Raw genomic sequence first — 22,306 nt, forward strand, 5'->3', positions numbered from 1 at the left:
CTTTTTAATTAAATATAACAACTTAGAAAGGCTAGTGGTAAGGGATGCAACAGACTTGGTGTACAATGTCCTGTGTAAGATGTCTAAGGACAGATCAGTTACAGTGTGGAGAAAGTCAGATATTGATTTAGCTAATTCATGTTAATTAGCTGTTGACTTAGGAAATCAGGTAATATCATCAGAGGTACCTGGCATCCCAGTACCCCTTAGAACTCTATCCTCATCCTCCCTTCAATATTATTTATGTAAATACAGAAGCCACTTCCCACAAGTATGCCAGCACTACAATTCTACTTTGGTCGGTCTTAGGTGTGAACCTCCCTTTCTATTTGACGTAGAAATGTCTAGTTTGAATGTTTCCTCAGCCACATGTCTCTCTATTGACTGCCACCTTTAAGAATATAAGAAACATGAGCAGGAATTGACCATTTAACCCTGCTCCACAATCATGGTTATTTATCATAGAATCCCTACAGTGTGGAAACAGGTCATTCAGCTCAATAAGTCCACATCGACCCTCCAAAGAATAACCCACCCAGACACATTCCCCTACTACTCTACATTTCCTCTGACTAATGCACCTAACCTACATCCCTGAACACTATCGGCAATTTAGCACGTTAATTCACCTAATCTACAGATGTTTGGACTGTGGGAGGAAACCAGAGCACCCGGAGAAAATGTACACAGACACAGGGAGAATGTGCAAACTCCACACAGACAGTCACCCGAGGCTGGAATCAAACATGGGTACCTGGTATTGTGAGGCAGCGGTGCTAATCACTGAGCCACCATGCCATCCTTCTACTTGAACTTCATATAAGTGTCCTATCCCTGTTTTCTTTGCAGCAAAAATGTTATCACTGTCTTGAACATACTCAATGATTCAAGTCAATGATTTATTGCAAATGTTAAGTTATTTTCAATTAATATAATAATTATTATTTCAACATATGTATGCTGGATAGGAGAACTAATTTGTAATTGTTATGGTTTTAAGACTTTGATTTGTGTTGTTCCTTCATACCTTTGCTAAATATTCCTTCTGAGAAATGGATTTATTAAACATAACTTAATAGATTTAATAACTTAACATTTCATAAATCACATCCAGTACTGGTTATATCTTGTGAAAATAAGATTACAGATGCACTCTTTCTTCCGCTTTAGTGCTGCACAACTCAATTTGAAAAAAAAAACATTTTTACATGAAGATTGAAAATGCCTATTTTGGAATATAGCATCTTTTTCTGGCCAATCTTATTACTAGTCCAACAGTAATAAGTAATAAACTCTAAAAAAGGAAAATAAAAGAATACTGAATTTTTAAATGAAGTAAAGCACATAGATTACTATTAAACTTGACAACTGCCAAGACATCGACCGAATCCTAAACATTTGGGTATATCTAGAAAGAGGGGAGAAAAATATTATTTCAAAACTAAATAGATTAATGAACACTTGACTCATACATTTCTGAACAGGTATTATTGACTTCAACACATCTTTGGTTGAATCGTAGTAGTTTAGCAATCACTTAAAAACATAAAATCATGCAATTTACCTTATTGGTATTGCAAATAGAGAGGTTCAAATTCAACTTCGTCATATTTACCCCAAATTTTTGGTACAAAAATTACTGATGCTTTTTGCCATGACATATCAGTCCTAAAGAAAAGCTTTGTGTTACTTGCTAGAGAATCACAGTTTATTTGGAATCTGAAAATCTGCATGTGGGATAGTGTGAAATACATGCAAAAGTTGTTAATCATTGAAACAATAAACAAAACAAATATATTCTAACTACTTCCATTTAAATTACAGGTTGTCACATTAGGTTTACTATAGTCCAGAGAAGAACTTTGATGAATTTGGCCAAAATTGCACCATTGTTCTGGCAATACTTGGTAGCTGTTTGTCAAACAGATACATGTAGCCTTAGAAACAGGCTGTGGTTTAAAATATTATACATCAAACACAGGAAGATGTTTTGGGCACTTCTAGGGATTTCCCCTGCTAATCTCACACCGCACCCCCACCAACCATCCTCCCAACCCCCCACAAAGCTCATGAATACCATGACTATATCACAGGAAATTAGACTCCTAGCCTCATTTGCATATTGGTGGTGAACTCAAGTGTCAGACATGGATCCCAACTTTCCAGTCCTAGCACTCCCTAAGATTGGCCAGCGAAGTGTCAAGGAGAATGTGAGAAAGGGATAGACAATTGGGAAGGAGGTTTATTTTGGGTGTCTGTGGGCAAAGGACGTGAAGGGGCAGGCATAAGAGGCAGAGGTGAGGCGTGGCTGGCAGTCATCCATACATTTAACTTATCTGACTCAAACTTCTCCAAATCTGGAATGGAAGAAAGACAAATTACAGATTGAAAGAGGTTTTGTGGGATGTGGGAACAAAGAAATTAGAAGCTATACAGTATTCATCGATCATTTCAATGTCTGGCACAGAATTGATTGCTTTCTATTAAAGGTAATCACAGAAAGTAAGTATCACTTTGAAGCATATACCTCAGGCAAGCTTTTTTTTTAAAATTAAGGTAGTTTTCTATCATGGTAATGGTTAACGGTCACATAGATCAATTGTACCCCACAGTGTGATCTACAAGCAAATCAGTCTTGCAAATGGATAAGAGCAAAAATTCAGTAATGTCTGGAAGCTTATTTCCATGTGCCCATTAAGAGCAGCCTGCATTCAGAGTTACTTAATTCTTGAAATGTCTTATAAAATGAAAGGTTAAAATCAAAAGATCAGCTGTAAATAGTTCACAAGTATTTCACAGGTAATTTCTAAAATATCAACGTTTTCAGTCAAAACCAACTGTACACCAGACTGTGAGAAAATGTCATCAGGTGCCTCAAATCTGCCCTATGCAAGAGCCCCTATAAACTGGAAATAAGGATTTGAATTTATCGACAACAGTAATTGAATATAAAGTATTTTCATTTTAATAAGTTTAAAATTCAGCAAAGAGCATTAGAAAAACTAGCTGAGCAGAATATCAGTCTAAAAACATTGCCTACATTAATATGAGCGCCAACTTCTGTGGACCAAGTAACAGTATAGAACATGTTAAAAAAAAAGGAGCACTAAACAGAATCAGTGGGAATTGACCCATTCTGGTAGTTTTGGCTGTTTGTTCATTTCAATGTTAATGCTTTAACTCAGAGTTTTGACATCTTTAGAATGATTGCTCTTTGAAGACCATGATTTTGGCATGTTCATTCCTGTCAATCAAAGTCCTCAGTACTCAACTCTACTGTTTTGTCTGATTCACTGGTGCTGTGAGAAACTGAAGTCTGCCTCTCTGTCTTTATTTTTGTTATGTCTGTACATGATACAGTGATAGTTAGCTCATTGTTGTGTGAACTCCAACAGTAAGCCTCTCCCCTCCCTGACTCTGCTGTCTATGGAGTCAAATAAATTAAGATTATATTTCTCTGTATAAATTCTCTCTGATATTATAAGAATGGTACTATCACAACTTTCTCCTCCCAAGAGCACCAGATGGATGGCCTGATAAAATTAAGTAAAGGGATTTAGTGAGAAAAAGGAGAAACTGCTTACAGTTACAGAAGGGTTAGCAACCATAGGACAGTGATAATGTGGTTGTCGACAAAAGAGATTGAGGTGAAATGACAGGAACTTTATTTTTATCATGCTGTGTGCTTATGATCTAGAATTAACATGTTATAAACTGCCTGCACAACAATAGTATAAAACAATCTAATAACTGTAAAAAAGACATTAAGTAAAAATTGAAGTGGTGAACACTACAGGACCAAGGAGAAATAACGGGGAGAGTATGAATTGAATAACTGCTTCAAAAAAACTAGCAGAGATGTGATGAGCCAACTAGCCATGTTCAGTGCTGTAAGAACCTGTGATTTTCAAATACAGCATCACAGATTAATTCAGCAGTACTTAATTGTCATTAATATAGACATCAAGTACAACTTGAGAAATGAGCTGGTCACAGGTATGACTAAGTAGAAAACATTTGAGAACTTAGTGGATTTCTAGAATTTGTACTGATCTTTGTCTGAAGGTACTGTGGGGTGGGGTGGGGTGTGGGGGGTTGTGCTTGGTGAACAATTGAGAGAGAATGCAATGAAGGTAACTGAAATTCCTGTTACCTGTGATGGAAATAAATGATTGCAAATGAATGGGAGGTCATAATTCGAGGACCCAGAGATTCATTATGGAATAAAAGATTGAAGAACGTCTTAGATCTAGGATAATCCAAGACTTAAACATGTTATGGATAAAGATAATTATTCTAAATTAGGTGATAGACAAGCAATGTACATTAATGAGGATTCTAGTGACCCAGTTTGATGCTAACGAGGATACGGGAGACAGAAGTTTCAATAAATTAGGATTATGGCAGGAGATACTTTGAAGGTTTTAAACTTTAAACAACCAGAACCTAAACCTGAGCTACAAATCTTCTCAAAACTGGTGATGCTTTGAAGCCTGACAAGAAGGCTATGAGAAATGTCAGGCCAGAGGTAGAAAATATCTATATGTTAGTGAGTTTTGAGAAGATTTGTAGCTCAGAGTGAGATTCTGGATGTAGGTTTGCTAGCTGAGCTGAAAGGTTCATTTTCAGACGCTTTGTCACCATACTAGGTAACCTCTTCAGTGAACCTCCAGATGAAGCAGTACTAGAGTTTCCTGCTTTTTATTTATATGTTTTGGTTTCCTTGAGTTGGTGATGTCATTTCCTGTTCTTTTGCTCAGGGGTTGCTAAATAGGATCCAAGTCAATGTGTTTGTTGGCAGAGTTCTGGTTATAATGCCATGCTTCTAGGAATTCTCTTGCGTGTCTCTGTTTGGCTTGGCCTAGGATGGATGTGTTGTCCCAGTCAAAGTGGTGTCCTTCCTCATCTGTATGTAAGGATACTGGTGAGAGAAGTCATGTCGTTTTGTGGCTAGTTGTGGTGGCTAGTTTTCTGCCTGTTTGTCCAATGTAGTGTTTGTTACAGTTTTTGCAAGGTATTTTGTAAAAGACGTTAGTTTTGCTTGTTGTCTGCATAGGGTTTTTCAAGTTCATTAGCTGCTGTTTCAGTGTGTTGGTGGGTTTGTGGACTACCAGGATGCCAAGGGGTCTGAGTATCTATATATATTAGGGTTTTGACTGTGTCAAAATCAAGTGAAGTAGATGGAAATAATTAACAGCTTGACTGATAAGGAAATGTAAGACTTCATTCGAGAAATCTTAGATACGTATACACTGTTAAAAATTGGCAAAACCAATATTTTCACTGTTAGATTCAAGGAACTAAACAGTGAGGGTGAAATCTCTTTTGACAGTAGGTACAATGGCATTAAAGTTAATTAGAAATGACTGACAGAAGGGAAATGGAGCAATGACTGAATATAAAATACATTTAACCAGATCTGTAGATTAAAACAACATATGTGTATTTCTATTTGACTGGAACTCAACCTTGTGACAGAAGGGGATTACTGATAACAATTGCTAACGTTCAATCAAGTACATGTCCCAGTTTTAAGAGTGGTGCTCTTTTTTGGCCATGTCATGTAATAGTGAATAAAAACCATGTCTTGGGGTGACATTAGGCATAACAAACCAAACCACTGAAGCAAAGGTTAAGGCAAGAAATCAATGTTAGCTTGTCGGGTTTTAGTAACTGATGGATACTCTGATTACCAGGATATATTCTGTTTAGATTGGAAAATATCTGCAAACGAGAGCAAATAACTAACCAAAAGATTTGTGAACATGTGCTTCCAGTGAGGACTTTGGTTATATCAATTCCTTTTGGTGAGTTTGAAGAGAATTGGTGACTTTGTGTTTAATCATTTAGTATTTAACCTAATCTAAGATTTTGTTTGATTTCTCCGCCTTTCTGAAAGATGCGTTTTCAAGCCTAATAAGATACAGCAGTTCAGCTGTAATCCTGGGTTTATGTTTAGAGCCACATCTAACAGTTTCAGAAGGAATACAGTTTTTCATTACCAAATGTAATAGACTGAAAAGTGACTCCAGGCAATACTGACAGAGCCAGACACCCAGAAGATGGAGTCATCATGAGATAGGATTTCACAGACCTTACTCCAATGAGTTTCAATATACTTAGAAATTAATATAGAATAAGAGAAGTTAGAATGTGAAAATTAAAGATAGAGGGAGATAAATGAATAAAGGACCAAGGTTGCAAAAATCATCAGTAAATGCTTCTTAACTTAAACACAGAAGAAAGGTTGTTTGCAATTTGAAACCAAATGTGTTTGTTATCAGATGGAGATCATCAGCATAGAGGCCAGAGGCTATCATACTGATGTAAAAATCTCCAATTAACATCATGGCTCCATTTCCTCAGCATAGAAGCCCCTCTTTTGTGCACGTTCAAGGAGACTAGCAAGAAGGCTCTGGCACTGTGTAAGTTAGCACACTTGTTTCCTTCTTTTGCCAACCAGAATTCCATTGTTAAACACATACAGGGAATCTTATCTTTACAATTTGACTCAAATTGAAACTTTGGAACTAAATTGAGCAAACTCCTATCCCTAGGAGGATTGAGAAATTGAAAACAAGTTTTCTTTTAACTAAAATACATAGCAATATAGTTAAGCTGATAGTATTGGACAGTCCTTCCTCACCTCCACTATTCACTGACTCTGTACTGTTGAATCCACATTTAACATTTCTTGTCCTTTGATGTGCTATACAACAAAATCCTAAAATACGCCTGGAAGTATCCGTATGGATTTTGTCGAGTGATCCTGCCTGCAAAAAAAAACAGTGCTGTCAGCCCATCCAGTTTCCTTGCCAACATCAATTCCCATAACTCTGCAACAATCTTATAACCTGTTTTTGTAGTCTAATGAATGTTTATGAAACAATTGCAGACACAACTCGCTCATCAGGAATCAGGCTAACAGTCCCATGTCCTGTACATATTGTGCAAATCAAATGTGCATGTTATTTAAGTTTTATTTCATGGAGGGGAGTGTGGAGGTGGGGAAACATTTCAGTGTAGGATGTATACTGCCACTCCCACGCTATAAACCTCCAACAGTCTGCTACAGAAATTCCACATTTGCTGCCCATTTCTACCATGTGGATTATTTTCACTTTACACATTAGTGTAATACATGTAATACCACCTTGATCTTCATTATAGTCGAAGCCATGGAAAGACAAGTTGGACTGTTATTTAATGGATAGCTGAGACAATATTGAACAACTTACACCTTTGGCCAGTAATCATAATTACTTCAGCCACTTTTGCAGCTTACTGTTTACAAATGAGTAAATATGCCAGTTCAAAAAGAATAGACTTACATATTCTAATTTATTCAACCTAATTTCTTATCAGAATTAATATTTTCACCAGCTGCTTTGGGTCATACAGAGATTCCTGGTCTATTGCTAAATTTGAATTGTTTCTTAGCATCCCATATTCATCAGTCCCAATTCCATTTTTCTAAACTATGTCTTGAATCACATATAATCCATTCACAAAATATTGTATAGTTACCATGTGTTAATGTGACAACGTATATGAATCCCTTTCTAAACATTTAAGTTTAACTTAAAACTGATTTCGGTCAGTGAATGAAGTCAGTACTAGTTCTATATTACCTTGGTGGTGATGGTTTGTTAAATGTACAGTCTTAAAGTCTACGATTTCCCATGGTGTCTGCTTTCTGTTAAACACTCCTCTCTAACTTAATTTTTGATATGGATTAGATCCCAAATGTATATTTAATTAACATTCTAAGAAATGTTCTAGGATCTTTTATAATGACATTTGCTAATTTTTCAAATAGCCCACTGGACTTTCTCGTAACAATACACAAAAAAAATGTTAGCTATTTGTCATTCAACTTGTATGGCCATCAGATAGTTTGATAGATTAGATTCAATTCCCTACAGTGTGGAAACAAGCCCTTCGGCCCAACTAGTCCACACCAACCCTCCGAAGAGTAACCCATCCAGACCCATTCCCCTTAACTAATGCACCTAACACTATGGGCAATTTAGCATGACCAATTCACCTAACCTGCACATCTTTGGACTGTGGGAGGAAACCAGGCACCCCAAGGAAACCCACGCAGACACGGGGAGAATGTGCAAACTCCACACAGACAGTCGCCCGAGGCTGGAATCGAAGCCAGGTCCCTGGCGCTGTGAGGCAGCAGCACTAACCATTGAGCCACCGTACCAGTGGCTATTTGGTTAAGGCAACATATTGTTGCACAGGTTTAGCTCCAAGTGTCACCCGACCTTTCAAATTATTCAATAGTCTTGCAAATTAAACATCATGGTCTGAAATTTCCTTGGAGATGCAAGGAATCTGAGGATTATCCCACGAAGACAGCAAACAGACAGCAGTCCTGTTCAAGAGGGGAATCACTAAAATAGTTTAGAAATAGCATTAAACAAATAGGATTTTTTTGCATTCATATTTAAACAGGGTCTCACTGTGGATCATTCATTCTACAAAGCACCAAGACAATTAGCTGTTCTATCTCCAATCCATTTCCTGTCACAAAAAAAAGTCTGATTGTAAGAAAGGATTTCTGAGAGGAGAAAGTGAAGACTGCAGATGCTGGAGATCAAAGCTTAAAAATGTGTTGCTGGAAAAGCGCAGCAGGTCAGGCAGCATCAAAGGAACAGGAGAATCGACGTTTCGGGCATAAGCCCTTCTTCCAGGAAGAAGGGCTTATGCCCGAAACGTCGATTCTCCTGTTCCTTTGATGCTGCCTGACCTGCTGCGCTTTTCCAGCAACACATTTTTAAGGATTTCTGAGAGCCAACTTTACATGAAATACTCCTTTTTAATCTTAAGTTTTATTTTTATTTATTCACTGGATGTGGGTGTCACTGTTAAGGCTAGTATCCATTGTGCATTCCTCACTGCCATTGAGAAGGTGATTATGAACCAACTCTTGAATTGATTCAGTTTGTGTGTGAGGTTTGCCAATTGTTATCAAAGGAGGAAAGAACATCAGAGAAAGTTTATATAGGAAATGTGGATGCTTATTACAACATTTTCTAGGCAAAAGGTAAGCAATAATAACGATGCTGTTTTTATCACTCTGGCACAGGTCAGATAGCAGCATGGTCTTAAGAGGGTTCAAACATAAGGTTAATTTCTATGTGAAATTAAATTCTTAGAAGGTTAAAAATAGCAACAAAAATAGACTAGTGGATAATACTAACAGTTTATTGCAGATTATCCTATGCTTGGTGATTAAATCATTATTTTCAGCTTTAGTGCAGCAAGTAGAAAATTATTTGAACTTATAGTATCATTAACACTTGCATTTTCTGAAAGAAATGATAAGCTAGCAACTTCAGGAATAAGATCTGAACCATGGACACCAACAGTCACTGAATAGAAAGTAAACCAAATTACTATTCAGAAATGCTCAACTGAAAATATAGAAAGTCTCAATAGATCTAAATCCTGAATAAGTTAATCTTTAAATGAAATTAGCAAGATATTAAATTTATCATCACCAAATATGCTCACCCTTACTAACCTTTCTGTGAGTTTATATTTCTTTTCAAACTTCTGAAGATAGACACTTTGTTAAGGAGCAATTCCATAGGTGCTGGCAGTTGTCAGATACATCACCCAGTTATTCATACACAGGTCCAGTTGATATATACGAGTCCTCAGGTTTAATAAACAACAAAGCCTCATTGGGATGGATGACTGCTGCAAACTCAACTCTCAGAAAGCTTCCTAGTGGCAGGCTGATCCACAAACTAAATTAAATTTGGCAAATACCTGTCTGAGGGGGCCTGCATTTTGAGATTCCCCAAGGTCACATTCCAGTCCAAGCAGTACCCACCTATCCCGATGAAACTACTGAGACTTCAGAGATTTCAGGATCAGATGTTTGTTTGGTAGCTTTAATTTTGAAACTGGGACAGTCCTACTGCTACCTCAGCTACAATTAGTTAATTCAGCATAGACCCGGGGTCAAAGTTGAGGCCTACCTGATTTGTATGGTTCAACTTCACACTACTGCTCCCAAATGAGATAACAAGTACCTATGTGAAATATTTCCTTATATTTGGAGATGGCTATTACATACAGTGAAATTCCAATTGATGCAAAAATAAAATCTTTCTCTCATTGCATCTCAGTTTTAACACTGAAAAGTTACTATTCGACAAGCACACTTCTAATGACACTATTCTGAAATCTTGATCGAGTCAATTTTTAATTTATGAAATAGTCTTAATTTTTGGAAGGAGGGTGTTACTCCACCCATCGTTCTCCTGCTCCAAGATCTGGCTGAACAGTACTAAGTGTTGAGTGGAGTAACATTTTTGCCTCTGTAGATTCACAGAACTGATGCTGATCCTCTTCCCATTTACTTTCTGTTTTTCGAGCAATTATCACTAGATAAAGACCGAGGGCAGAAACCCCTGGTAATTCTCCTCTTCCTAACCTAGAGGGAGTGATACCAATTCAATTTGCCTTGGACCATCAAAACCAACACAGACTAAAGCATGAATCAGACTGTCCTCAGCTTGTGTGGAGTGTCTCACTGAACCGACAAGGGAGCTCTGCTAAAGAAGGGTTTTAAACCCATTCAAAAATTCTCATGAACCCTAAGAGTATGGCCTTACTTCCCTTCTTTCCCAAAAGGTTTAAACTCCTTATTTGAAAAACTTTTGTCACCACACTCCATTTGAGGTCCGAACAAAGCTAACTTGATTTGTTTTGAAAAAGGAAGACTGATAGCTCTTTGAAACGCTGAAAGGCACGGGCAAAGTGTGTTTAAGCAGGTCATTAACCTTAAATGGTGATCATAGAATGAAAAGGCATTGAGTACACTAAAGTGGGCAGCCTCAAGCAAGTTTAGAAAGACCAAAAAATGATTTTCTTCTCTTGTCAAGTTGTGAAAATGTGCAATAGCATCAGTTGATTTTAATAGGAACCATCAGGTGAATACCTATCGAAAGCGGTGGAATAACTGTGTGATTATGAATAGGATTTCTGGTTATAGAGAAAAAACACAGAAGCAGATTAAGTAAGTGATTGTTGCAGAAAAAACATCCTGAAAATAACAGTGCACATTGCATTCTTCAAGTCCTAGTCTCAGGGTGAAGCTGCAAACCAAGTTCACCATAACACTGGAGTTATTACACTCTCATCCTTACAGAATCATGTTCAGTTCACTTCAAATCCTCTCAGTTCCTTCAGTTAATCTATACCATCTGCCCCCCAGTTCAATCCAATACTCTTCTTCCCCTTCAATCCAATTAAATTGATAACTTAGTATCTTTCCTGTCTTTCATTCTCCCATCAGGAAAGCTCCCATCAGCAACCTATCTCTCCATTTGCTCTCAACTAAGCATATTACACTCATACTCATCGCAACGTATTGCTCTATTCTTCTCTCTTCCTCACAAAGCACTACACTACATTTATATATCTGCAATTCTCCTATTTCTCCTTGCCTTTCTGCTCTTACTTATTTTTCCTATTTGTCTTCATTTCATTAACACCCAATTGTCCACCCATTGTACCCTATTTCTTCCTGCATCTGACTGCTACTCCTTTTCTTCTCAGTATAACTAATGACAGTGCTGGTAGAAATTGTGGCCTCGATATTCTATAGTTATGGCTCCAAGTTCTCACAAGAATTGCTGACTACGGCAAGAGGAGACAGAAATTGCATTCATTGTCAGTAGAGTAATATTAAGAAGACAAATAGAACTATTTCAAACCTAGATATGCAGCAGGAATAAGTCAGAGGAAAGAAAGTCTGTGGTGACATTCACCAGTAAATCTTGGCCTATTCAGGTGACAAAAGCAAAGTCAGCATGGAACATAATGGTGGAGATGGTCAGTTTTCTTGGAGAGCCTGAGTTTCCTCTAGCAACATGCACATTTTACTACATGCATCTTAGTAGTCTCAAGATATGGATAGTGATAGTAGAAATCCCAAAGTTATAAAGGCATGGATACCTATCTAATTTTATTTGATCTAATTTAAACAGTTTCTTCGTATCATCACCAGGGGATTAGATGAGTTGAAGTTTCTGAACTGAGCAAAATGAACAAGGTGAGATAGCATCTTACATAAAAAATCTGGAAATCTTCATAGAATTCCTACAGTGTAGAAGCAGGCCATTTGGTCCATACCGATCCTTTAAACAGTATCCCACCAAACCCATACCCATAAACCCTACATGTACCATGGCCAAACCCCCTAGCCTGCACATCTCTAGAGACTATGGGCAATTTAGCATGGCCAATGCACCCAACTTGTACACCTTCAGACTGTGGGAGAAATGCCACACAGAAATGGGGAGAACATGCAAACCCCACTCAGACATTCGCCTGAAGATGGAATCAAACCCAGATCCTTGATGCTGTGAGGCAGCAGTACTAACCACTGAACCACCATGCAGTCCGGACTTATCTGAAATTTCTTCTATTACCAGCTGATGAATGGCAGTGTTACCACTCTCATGTAAGTTGCATGGATGGAATTTTCCAGTTCCAATCCAGGAATTGGAACACAAAATAGAGACTGACATTCCAATGCAGAACAGGAATGCTGCACTATTACACAACTGGATGAAATGTTCAACTTACGCTCTGACTGCCGTCCAATATATTATATGCTTATTTCCCCTGTCTACCTCTGTTAAGGTGGTCAATATTTATTCTTCACTAAATTAAGGACTAATAAATTCAATATTCTAAAACAGATTATTTGGCCATTATCACTTAATTGTTTGTAAAACTTGCAGTATATAAATATTGGTTACCACCTTTCCCTCATTGCAACTGACTATAGTATGTGAAGAGTTAGGGAAGTCCTGAAGTATTGAATGAGTTTTACAAATGCAGATCTTTAGGGATAACCTGGATAGCCCTGAAACCATGGGTAGGAATTGTAATTAGCAATTAACTCTTGAGTGGTGGCTTCAATGAAGGCAATGTATCAACTTTGTACTTTGTTGGAAAATAAAATGTGAGCAAGACACAGAAGTTGCAAAGGGATATAGAATTATGAATTGGAAAACGAGGCAGCAGTGTGGGGAAATTAGCCATTTGGTACAAGGAATGGAAAAGCGGACTATTTTTGCAAAGTGAAAGATTAACAAATCTCATCCTTCAGAGGCATTTGGGATCCATATACACAAATTAAACTGCCAGATTTACTGTCAAACTGGGCATATGTCACATATTTACCCAAAAGATACAATGCCAATCTATATTAAAATAAAGATATATCCATAAATATCATAACCTCTTCAATTTTACACTTAATTGTACACTAGCCAGGTACTTCCTGTTGCTGAATACAAAAGCAAGAACTGTGAATGTGGGAAATCTGAAACAAAAACAGAAATGGCTGCAGAAACTCAGCAGGTCTGGCAACATCTGTGGACAGAAAGCAGAGTTAATGTTTCAGGACCAGTAATCTTTTATTAGAACTTCTGTTTCTGTTACATATACAGTTCTGCAAGTTTAAGAATAGGCATTGGTTGAAGCATTAAGTTCTAATATGGCATTATTGTATCAAGCCATTGCAACTCGATTGGTACCATGATCTACTTGTTCTGCATGCTTCTGGTCACTGTTCACTGCATGTATGTCAACGCCCGCACTAACATGGCATCTGACATGATTCATTCAGTTCCAGTTTGAAGCTCTAAAGACACTCATAACATCCAAAAACTGGGTGCTAACAAAACCTATTCTTTGTCCATTTTCTTTTTATTTTATGTCTACTGTTAATACTGTTTCAGTGCCTGACTGGACACTGAGGACAGATTGCAGAATCTGTCCATTTTGCCAGAGCGGCGAGGAGAGAAGGAGTGGTGAAGCGAGGGCTGCCGGGAAGGGTGAGTTTTTCCGCATTAAAAGGGACTTACCTCGGGAGTTGGGCCTCCATTTGCCGAGAGGTGCGAGGGAGGAGCGAAGGACTTCTGGGAATTCATATATTTGTGTCGTTGCGCTACACGAAACACTACTAGTGTAGTGTCTCCCACCCATCCTCCTCCTCTAACCAAATAAAAAGGACATGTGCGCCAGATTGGTAAGGTAACGAGTTTTCTTTTATTCCTTATTTTTTCAACAGTCTCTTTGGAAATTTAGAATAGTGGGAATGGAGGTTAGGGCAGTTGAATGTTCCTCCTGCAGAATGTAGGAGGTAAGGGTCACCACTAGTGTCCCTGCTGACTACGTCTGCGGGAAGTGCACCCAACTCCAGCTCCTCGAAAACCGTGTTAGGGAACTGGAGCTGGATGAACTTCGGATCATTCGGGAGGCAGAGGGTGTTATTGAGAGGAGTTACAGGGAGGTAGTCACTCCTCAGGTACAAGAAAAAGGCAAATGGGTTACAGTCAGGGGATGGAAAGGGAACCAGCAGGCAGTGCAGGGATCCCCTGTGGCCATTCCTCTCAACAATAAGTATATCGTTTTGGATACTGTTGGGGGGGGGGACTTACCAGGGGAAAGCAGTGGGGTACAGGGCTCTGGCACAGAGTCTGTCCCTGCTGCTCAGAAGGGAAGGGGGAAGAGGAGCAGAGCAGTAGTCATTGGGGACTCCATAGTTAGGGGGACAGATAGGACGTTCTGTGGGGACGAGAGAGGCTCGCGGTTGGTGTGTTGCCTCTCAGGTGCCAGGGTTCATGATGTCTGTGATCGTGTGATTGGGATCCTTAAGGGGGAGGGGGAGCAGCCCCAAGTCGTGGTCCACATAGGCATCAACGACATAGGTAGGAAGAGAGATGGGGATTTAAGGCAGAAATTCAGGGAGTTAGGATGGAAGCTTAGAGCTAGGATGAACAGAGTTGTTGTCTCTGGTTTGTTGCCCATGCCACGTGCTAGTGAGGCAAGGAATAGGGAGAGAGAGGAGTTGAACACGTGGCTACAGGGATGATGCAGGAGGGAGGGTTTTGGATTCTTGGATAATTGGGGCTCTTTCTGGGGTAGGTGGGAACTCTACAAGCAGGATGGTCTTCATCTGAACCAGAGGGGTACCAATATCCTGGGAGGGAAATTCGCTAAGGCTATTAGGGTGGGTTTAAACTAATCCAGCAGGGTGCTGGGAACCAAAATTGAAGTTCAAGTATAGAAAAGCTTGAGAGTAGGGAGGTCCAAAATCAAGTTTCAGGGACACAAGATGGCACCAGCAAGCAAGAAGTTGGTTTGAACTGTGTCTACTTCAACGCCGGGAGCATCCGGAATAAGGTGGGTGAACTTGCAGCATGAGTTGGTACCTGGAACTTCGATGTTGTGGCGATTTCGGAGACCTGGTTAGAGCAGGGACAGGAATGGTTGTTGCAGGTTCCAGGATTTAGATTTTTCAGTAAGAATAGAGAAGATGGTAAAAGAGGGGGAGGTGTGGCATTGTTGGTCAAGGACAGTATTACAGTTGCAGAAAGGATGTTTGGGGACTCGTCAACTGAGGTAGTATGGCTGACGTTAGAAACAGGAAAGGAGAGGTCACCCTGTTGGGAGTTTTCTATAGGCCTCCAAATAATTCCAGAGATGTAGAGGAAAGGATAGCAAAGATGATTCTCGATAGGAGTGAGAGAGACAGGGAGTTGTCATGGGGGACTTCAACTTTCCAAATATTGACTGGGAACACTATAGTATGAGTATATTTTTGTCCAGTGTGTGCAGGAGGGCTTCCTGACACAGTATGTAGACTGCAGGGGATAGGCACATTAGAAATGTGGAACTTATTCAAGGAAAAGCTACCGTGTGTCCTAGATAAGTATGTACCTGTCAGGCAGGGAGGAAGCACGGGAGCCATGATTTACGAAGGAAGTGGAATCTCTGGTCAAGAGGAAGAAGAAGGCTTATGTTAGGATGAGATGTGAAGACTCAGTTAGGGCTAACTTGAGGGTTACAAGGTAACCAGGAAGGTCCTAAAGAGAGAGCTCAGAAGAGCCAGGAGGAGACATGAGAAGTTGTTAGCGGATAGGATCAGGGTAAACCCTAAGGCTTTCTATAGGTATTTAAGGAATAAAAGAATGACAAGAGTAAGATTAGGACCAATCAAGGATAGTGGTGGAAAGTTGTGTGTGGAGTCAGAGGAGATAGGGGAAGCACTAAATTAATATTTTACGACAGTATTCACGCTAGAAAATGACAAAGTTGTCGAGGAGAATACTGAGATACAGGCTATAGACTAGGTGTGATTGAGGTTCACAAGGAAGAGGTATTAGAAATCCAGCAGAGTGTGAAAATAAGTAAGTCCCCTGGGCCGGATGGGATTTATCCTAGGATCCTCTGGGAAACCAGGGAGGAGATTGCTGAGTCTTTGGCATTGATCTTTAAATCGTCATTGTCTACAGAAATAATGCCAGAAGACTGGAGGATAGCAAATGTGGTTCCCCTATTCAAGAAGGGGAGTAGAGACAATCCTGGTAATTATAGACCAGTGAGCCTTACTTCAGTTGTTGGTAAAGTGTTGGAAAAGGTTATAAGAGATAGGATTTATAATCATCTAGAAAAGAATAATTTGATTAGGGATAGTCAGCACGATTTTGTGAAGGGTAGGTCATGCCTCACAAACCTTATTGAGTTCTTTGAGAAGGTGACCAGACAGGTAGATGAGAGTAAACTAGTTGATGTGGTGTATATGGATTTCAGCAAGGTGTTTGATAAGGTTCCCCACAGTAGGCTATTGTACAAAATGCAGAGGAATGGGATTGTGGGAGATATAGCAATTTGGATCAGTAATTGGCTTGCTGAAAGAAGACAGAAGGTGGAGGTTGATGGGAAATGTTCATTCTGGAGTCCAGTTACCAGTGGTGTACTGCAAGGGTTAGTGTTGGGTCCACTGCTGTTCGTCATTGTTATAAATGACCTGGACGAGGGCGTAGAAAGGTGGGTTAGTAAAGTTGTAGGCGACACTAAGGTGCAGAGGAGATTTACTAGGATGTTGCCTGGTATGGAGGGAAGGTCTTACAAGGAAAGGCTGAGGGACTTGAGGCTGTTTTCGTTAGAGAGAAGAAGGTTGAGGGGTGACTTAATAGAGACTTAATCAGAGGGTTAGATAGGGTGGACGGGGAGAGCCTTTTTCCAAGTATGGGGACGGGCACAAGGGGGCATAGCTTTAAATTGAGGGGTGATAGATATAGGACAGATGTCAGAGGTAGTTTCTTTACTCAGAGAGTAGTAAAGGTATGGAATGCTTTGCCTGTAACGGCAGTAGATTCGCCAACTTTAATTACATTTAAGTTGTCATTGGACAAGCATATGGATGTACATGGAATAGTGTAGGTTAGATGGGCTTCAGATTGGTCTGACAGGTCGGTGCAACATCGAGGGCCGAAGGGCCTGTATTGCGCTGTAATGTTCTATGTTCTTCTTTGTGTAAAATTAAGCATATCATAAAGCTGTGTTCATTTCTGCTATTGCATGAGGAAATTTATAAGATGGGATAATAATTCTCCTCATCTAAGTAATTCTGGAACATCCTACAGTTCAGTTTCGGGGATAACTGAATAATCTAATGAGAGACTGAACATTTTTATTATCAAGTAAAGATTATAAAAATTGAGTGATTATCTATATAGACAAGAGAGACAGGAAATGCAATTCGTAGGCATCTGTCACAACTTCATCTATAAATATTTGTTCACTTCCCTGAACAGACAAGCATGTCAACTCCTTCAAACCTGTCTATTGATGTCATCAGCACTTGCTGATTAAATCTTCACCACGATCAAGTTTTTCAAACAACTGCTAGCTAATCAAAACAGGTTTCAATTAGATTTTCACAAAATGATTAATACCATAAATACAGCACAAACTAAGGAATATTGAAAGTAAATTTAAAACAGACACTGAAAATATGTATTTTAAAACATTTAAAATTGTGTTTTGAATGATGTGTCTAAAAGTACCTGAGGGAAAAGCATTGGAGCTTATCAAGATACAACTGGACACTATAATTACAGAGCTAGTATGAAAAAAAGAATGATATTAACTGAAAGAGTATTTCTTCATCTTTAACTTCTCTTATGTGTTTCTTACAAATCCAGATTGTGTTATTACAGATCACTGGAATTACCTAACTTTAATGCAGGCAAGTATTAAAATCGACAGTCCATCGATAGCACAGTTGGTAAACATGCTGCTCAATTTAGCACTGAGTCCGACAGACCAGAAACCCATGAGTGCTATTCTAATCTGTGCTGAGTTAGTTGATCTCAGGCATGGATTCCAGCTGCAATTGGTTGCAATGCTTCTGGGTTGGAGAAAATGGAAAAAATGAAATCTGCAATTGTTCTTTCTCCTGATTATAAGTCATTGGCTCAGCACTGAAATAGCACTTGTGTCGACATGGATTCAGATTGGCCTATTCCCTATGATGAAGTAGCCAGTTGGCACACACACAGTAAACAGGAATAGCCACTTGGCAGGGTACCAGAAGGTGGGTGCAACACCCATACCCCAGCACTAACTAGCACTTCAGCTGAGGAGGAGAGCAGTTGAGAATACCTTCTACTGCTGCTGCAACCAACACAAATTCCAAAGTCATGCAATGTTATTTGTGTAAATGTATGCCAATCAGCTCTCAATATAAAGACACATGGACAATGTGGCTGTGCACTGCTCTACCAAGTGTTTATTCAAAACAGCAAAACATGTTTGGTATTCCAGAGTAACACTAAGCTCTGCAATGCCTTTCTTAATCAAAGCCAGCTTCGTGATTTGTTAAGTTTAAAAGAACCAAATGTGTCTTCTTTTTTTTCTCTCATGGCTCCCATCTGTATTAAATGTTTTGTGGTTACCCCAGGCTGAGAACAATAAATTATTTCAGAGTGAAGCTAATGGGCATTCCCAACACAGCTTTTGCAATGCACGATTTGAATAATCATGAACACTGGAATAAATGGAATATTGTCCATATTTTAACTTTTGTGGAAGTATGGATTACTTAAAGCAAAACACAAAATCCAGTGGGTTGAAAACTCATTCATGCTATTTAAACTTAAGCTTTAATTTTCAAAAATATTCTTGAATGTAAACTATTCTAGCTGATCTGCTGTGGTGTTGCTCAGGGAAAATCTGCGTTCTGGAGCATTTTTTGTATGATCTCACTGTTAGGCTGGAGCTGTGTGAACAGGGCCTGACCTTTAAGCCATTTTAAGGAGCATCCCTGTGGGGAATTGGTCTTAATAGACACGTCCTGTGAATAATTACAAAGCAAATTGTAGCTTCTTATAAGCCTCCAGTTCCTGCCCTCAAAAAGAGGACATGGTTATCAAGGTCAGGAAAAATAGCAGGAAATGACTAGCTATCATTCTTTTACATATTTGAAGTTTTCTGAAGCATCACAGACATGTTTGAATTAAAGATATATATGCACATGAATACACACGATGGCTAATCAGTGATTTGTCATTTTGGGGGGAATGGTCTGACTTGCACCTGCTTTCATCCAATACTTTCACCCAAGAGATCAATCCTCAAGTTTGAGGTTGCAAGGAAAGCATCATTTTCTCTGACCAAAGGGCACAATCAACATAGATTGATGTACTTTTAGGTAACAAAAGGCTTTTCTCATTGCGATATTGAGTTAGGAGGTTGCAATTTTTAAAAACTCAGTTAGAAAGACTTGGGGGGCAATTATAATTGGTCACGAGAGCATAAGCAACATTAAGATGAAAAGTGTGTCTTAAATGAATGAATATCCCACCACAGAGCAAGGGTTTCATTGAAATTAATGATAGTATAAAATCTGCTGTTCACACCAGTCCAGTGAAGTGTGAAAACTAGTTCACATTTTCGATCGCTAAGCCGTCAAGATAAAATTACTTGGAGATGAATTCAACTTCCACAGGGAGCCACCCACTAAAACAAAGTATCTGGTGAGAGACTAGAAGCAAAAAAAACTGTAGCACAATCACTGGCCCACATTCTTTATTCTACGTCGACAAACAGTGATACAAGAAGCATAGTCGTCAAGTAACAGAACATGGAGGAAACCTTTTAGCCTATCATAATTCATGTAGGTCATTAAACACCTATCCCTCTGTTGCCTTCAAACACTTGACTCATAGTTTTGTGTACAATGGCATTTCGAGTATTCATCTAAATACTTCTCAAATGCTGTGATGCTTCGCACCTCTATCAAACGTTCAGGCAATGAATTACAAATACCTATCACCCTCTGGATGAAAAGATTCCTCTTTAAATCCTCTCTAAACCACCTACCCCATACCTTAAATCTATGTCCCAAGATAGAGACTCCTGGATGAAGGAGTCTTCCTGTCTACCTATCTATGACCTCATATACCTCAAGTCATCTCTCAGCCCTCAGAAACAAAAACAGAAGTTGCTGGAAAAGCTCAGCAGGTCTGGCAGCATCTACTAAGAGAAATCAGACTTAACGTTTTGGGTCCAGTGACCCTTCCTCAGAACTGGGGACCCCTCAGCCTTCTTTAAACTAAGGAAAATAACACCAGTTATCTATCCTCTTTTCATAACTTCATAAAACCAATTTCACCCCATCTCAGCTCTTCAGCTGCTGAAACTGTGTGCCATGCCTTTGTTACCTCGGCTCTCAACTATTCCAAAGTACCCTCCATAAACTGGATACATTCAAAACTCTGGGTGGGATGCTCTTCAGTGTGGACTCACTGGACCAAACTGCCTTACTTCTGCACAGTAGAGATTCTATGATACTTCCAGCTTCGCCAGTTCATTCCCCAGAGCTGACCAGACCAGAGCAAAGATAGTGGAGAAGAGACTTCCAAATGACAGCAATGTTGCACTGCCTTCCACATCATTCAATATATGATTCCACTGGGTGACTGCCTGTAAAGGTGAACTCTCATGCAGTGTAAGTGGTAGCAAGTTTCCCGCTCAGATATGGAAGAGTTTTTAAATGGAGATGCAATAGTTGCCTGTAATTCTGTTCTCCACTGTGATACAGTGCATCTGCCGTGCACTTTGGTAAGTGGAATTGATTATAATACCTACCAGACCCAAACCATGTTTAGATTGTATAATACTATAACCCTTCACAGCTTCCAGCAGCACACAATTTCCCTTCCTGATATGGAGTGAATGCTGATTCCAAGCTAGTAATCATACCCTGCACTGGTACAACAATTGCTAATTAGCTGACTGCTTAAACCAGCCAAGTCAGAAACTTGAAAGGAATACTGATGGGAAGTTGTCATACATGTTGCCTGAAATATGTTCTCAAAATGCAGCTTGAGTTTCAAGTGGCCACATAAAATGGAGTCATCTGATTGGCCACCAGAAAAGCTTATTGTAAAAAGACAAGGCTCTTTAAGATCTAGAAACACAACAAATGATTCATTAGTACATGGACTTTTATCTAGCAAATCAACTAGCTATCTGATAGAGTTAGCCAACAGTTGGCTAAAATGATTTAGACTAATTTGTCATCAACAGTTTAAATCATTCTATGTGACTGTTCTTAACAATGATTTGACGAATAGTAGCGCAATTAATGTTGAACAAAATGGTGACACAACTGAATTCTCTTTAAACCCTTTTTTATTACTCAATTATGTCTCTTAATTATTTACTAAAACTGTTAATTGCCCTTGTTTTAAAGTGTCTATTAATTATTTGTGTTAAAACTCTTTAATAGCAATCATTAAGATCATTTCATCAAGCAACTATTGCTTGTGCAAGATTTATTCTTTGAGTGTTTTGACAATTGACCAGAAAGAAGTATTTTATTCACTCAGTAACTTGCGCATAACTAACGAAGGATGACCCAAGTTTACTGTGGATCAGTGCCTTGAGACAGTCTGTTGAGTCAGACTTTGGCATTGGTCACAAAGATGGGCAGTAAACTCCAAGTGTTTCTTGGCAAGGAGAATAGCTCAGAGATTAAGTGTTGTTCAGGTTCCATTGCATGTATTTGTTAAATACCAAAAACCAACGGTCTTTTTGAATATTCTGATTTATGTTGGAACCAAAGGGGAGGAAAACGTGTTCCTATAAGTGGCAGTGAGGCTAAATTTGCAGTGTAAATATACCCTTAAAGTCGAACTATGCAATCACTCCCTGCTAAGCATTTATTTGAGTTTATTAATATGTTGCAAGCAACTCCATCTTAAACAATTATTACTTTTCCATCTTTACTGTCAAGTCTCTCCAGTGCTTTGCTCTTCTCAAAACCTGGATTTCAGAACATTCCCTGTCTCCCCCACCACACCCTAGTTAACTCCCTTAAGTTTCTTTCTATAATACCATGTCTGAAACTTCTTGCGAGCGTTACACAACATTAAATGCGACTTTTTGCACCTGCATTTTCCTTTTAGCA

Source organism: Chiloscyllium plagiosum, unplaced genomic scaffold (assembly GCF_037043375.1).
Source record: "Chiloscyllium plagiosum isolate Xiang-an unplaced genomic scaffold, Cpla_swu_hap1 HiC_scaffold_32, whole genome shotgun sequence".
NCBI lineage: Eukaryota > Metazoa > Chordata > Chondrichthyes > Orectolobiformes > Hemiscylliidae > Chiloscyllium > Chiloscyllium plagiosum.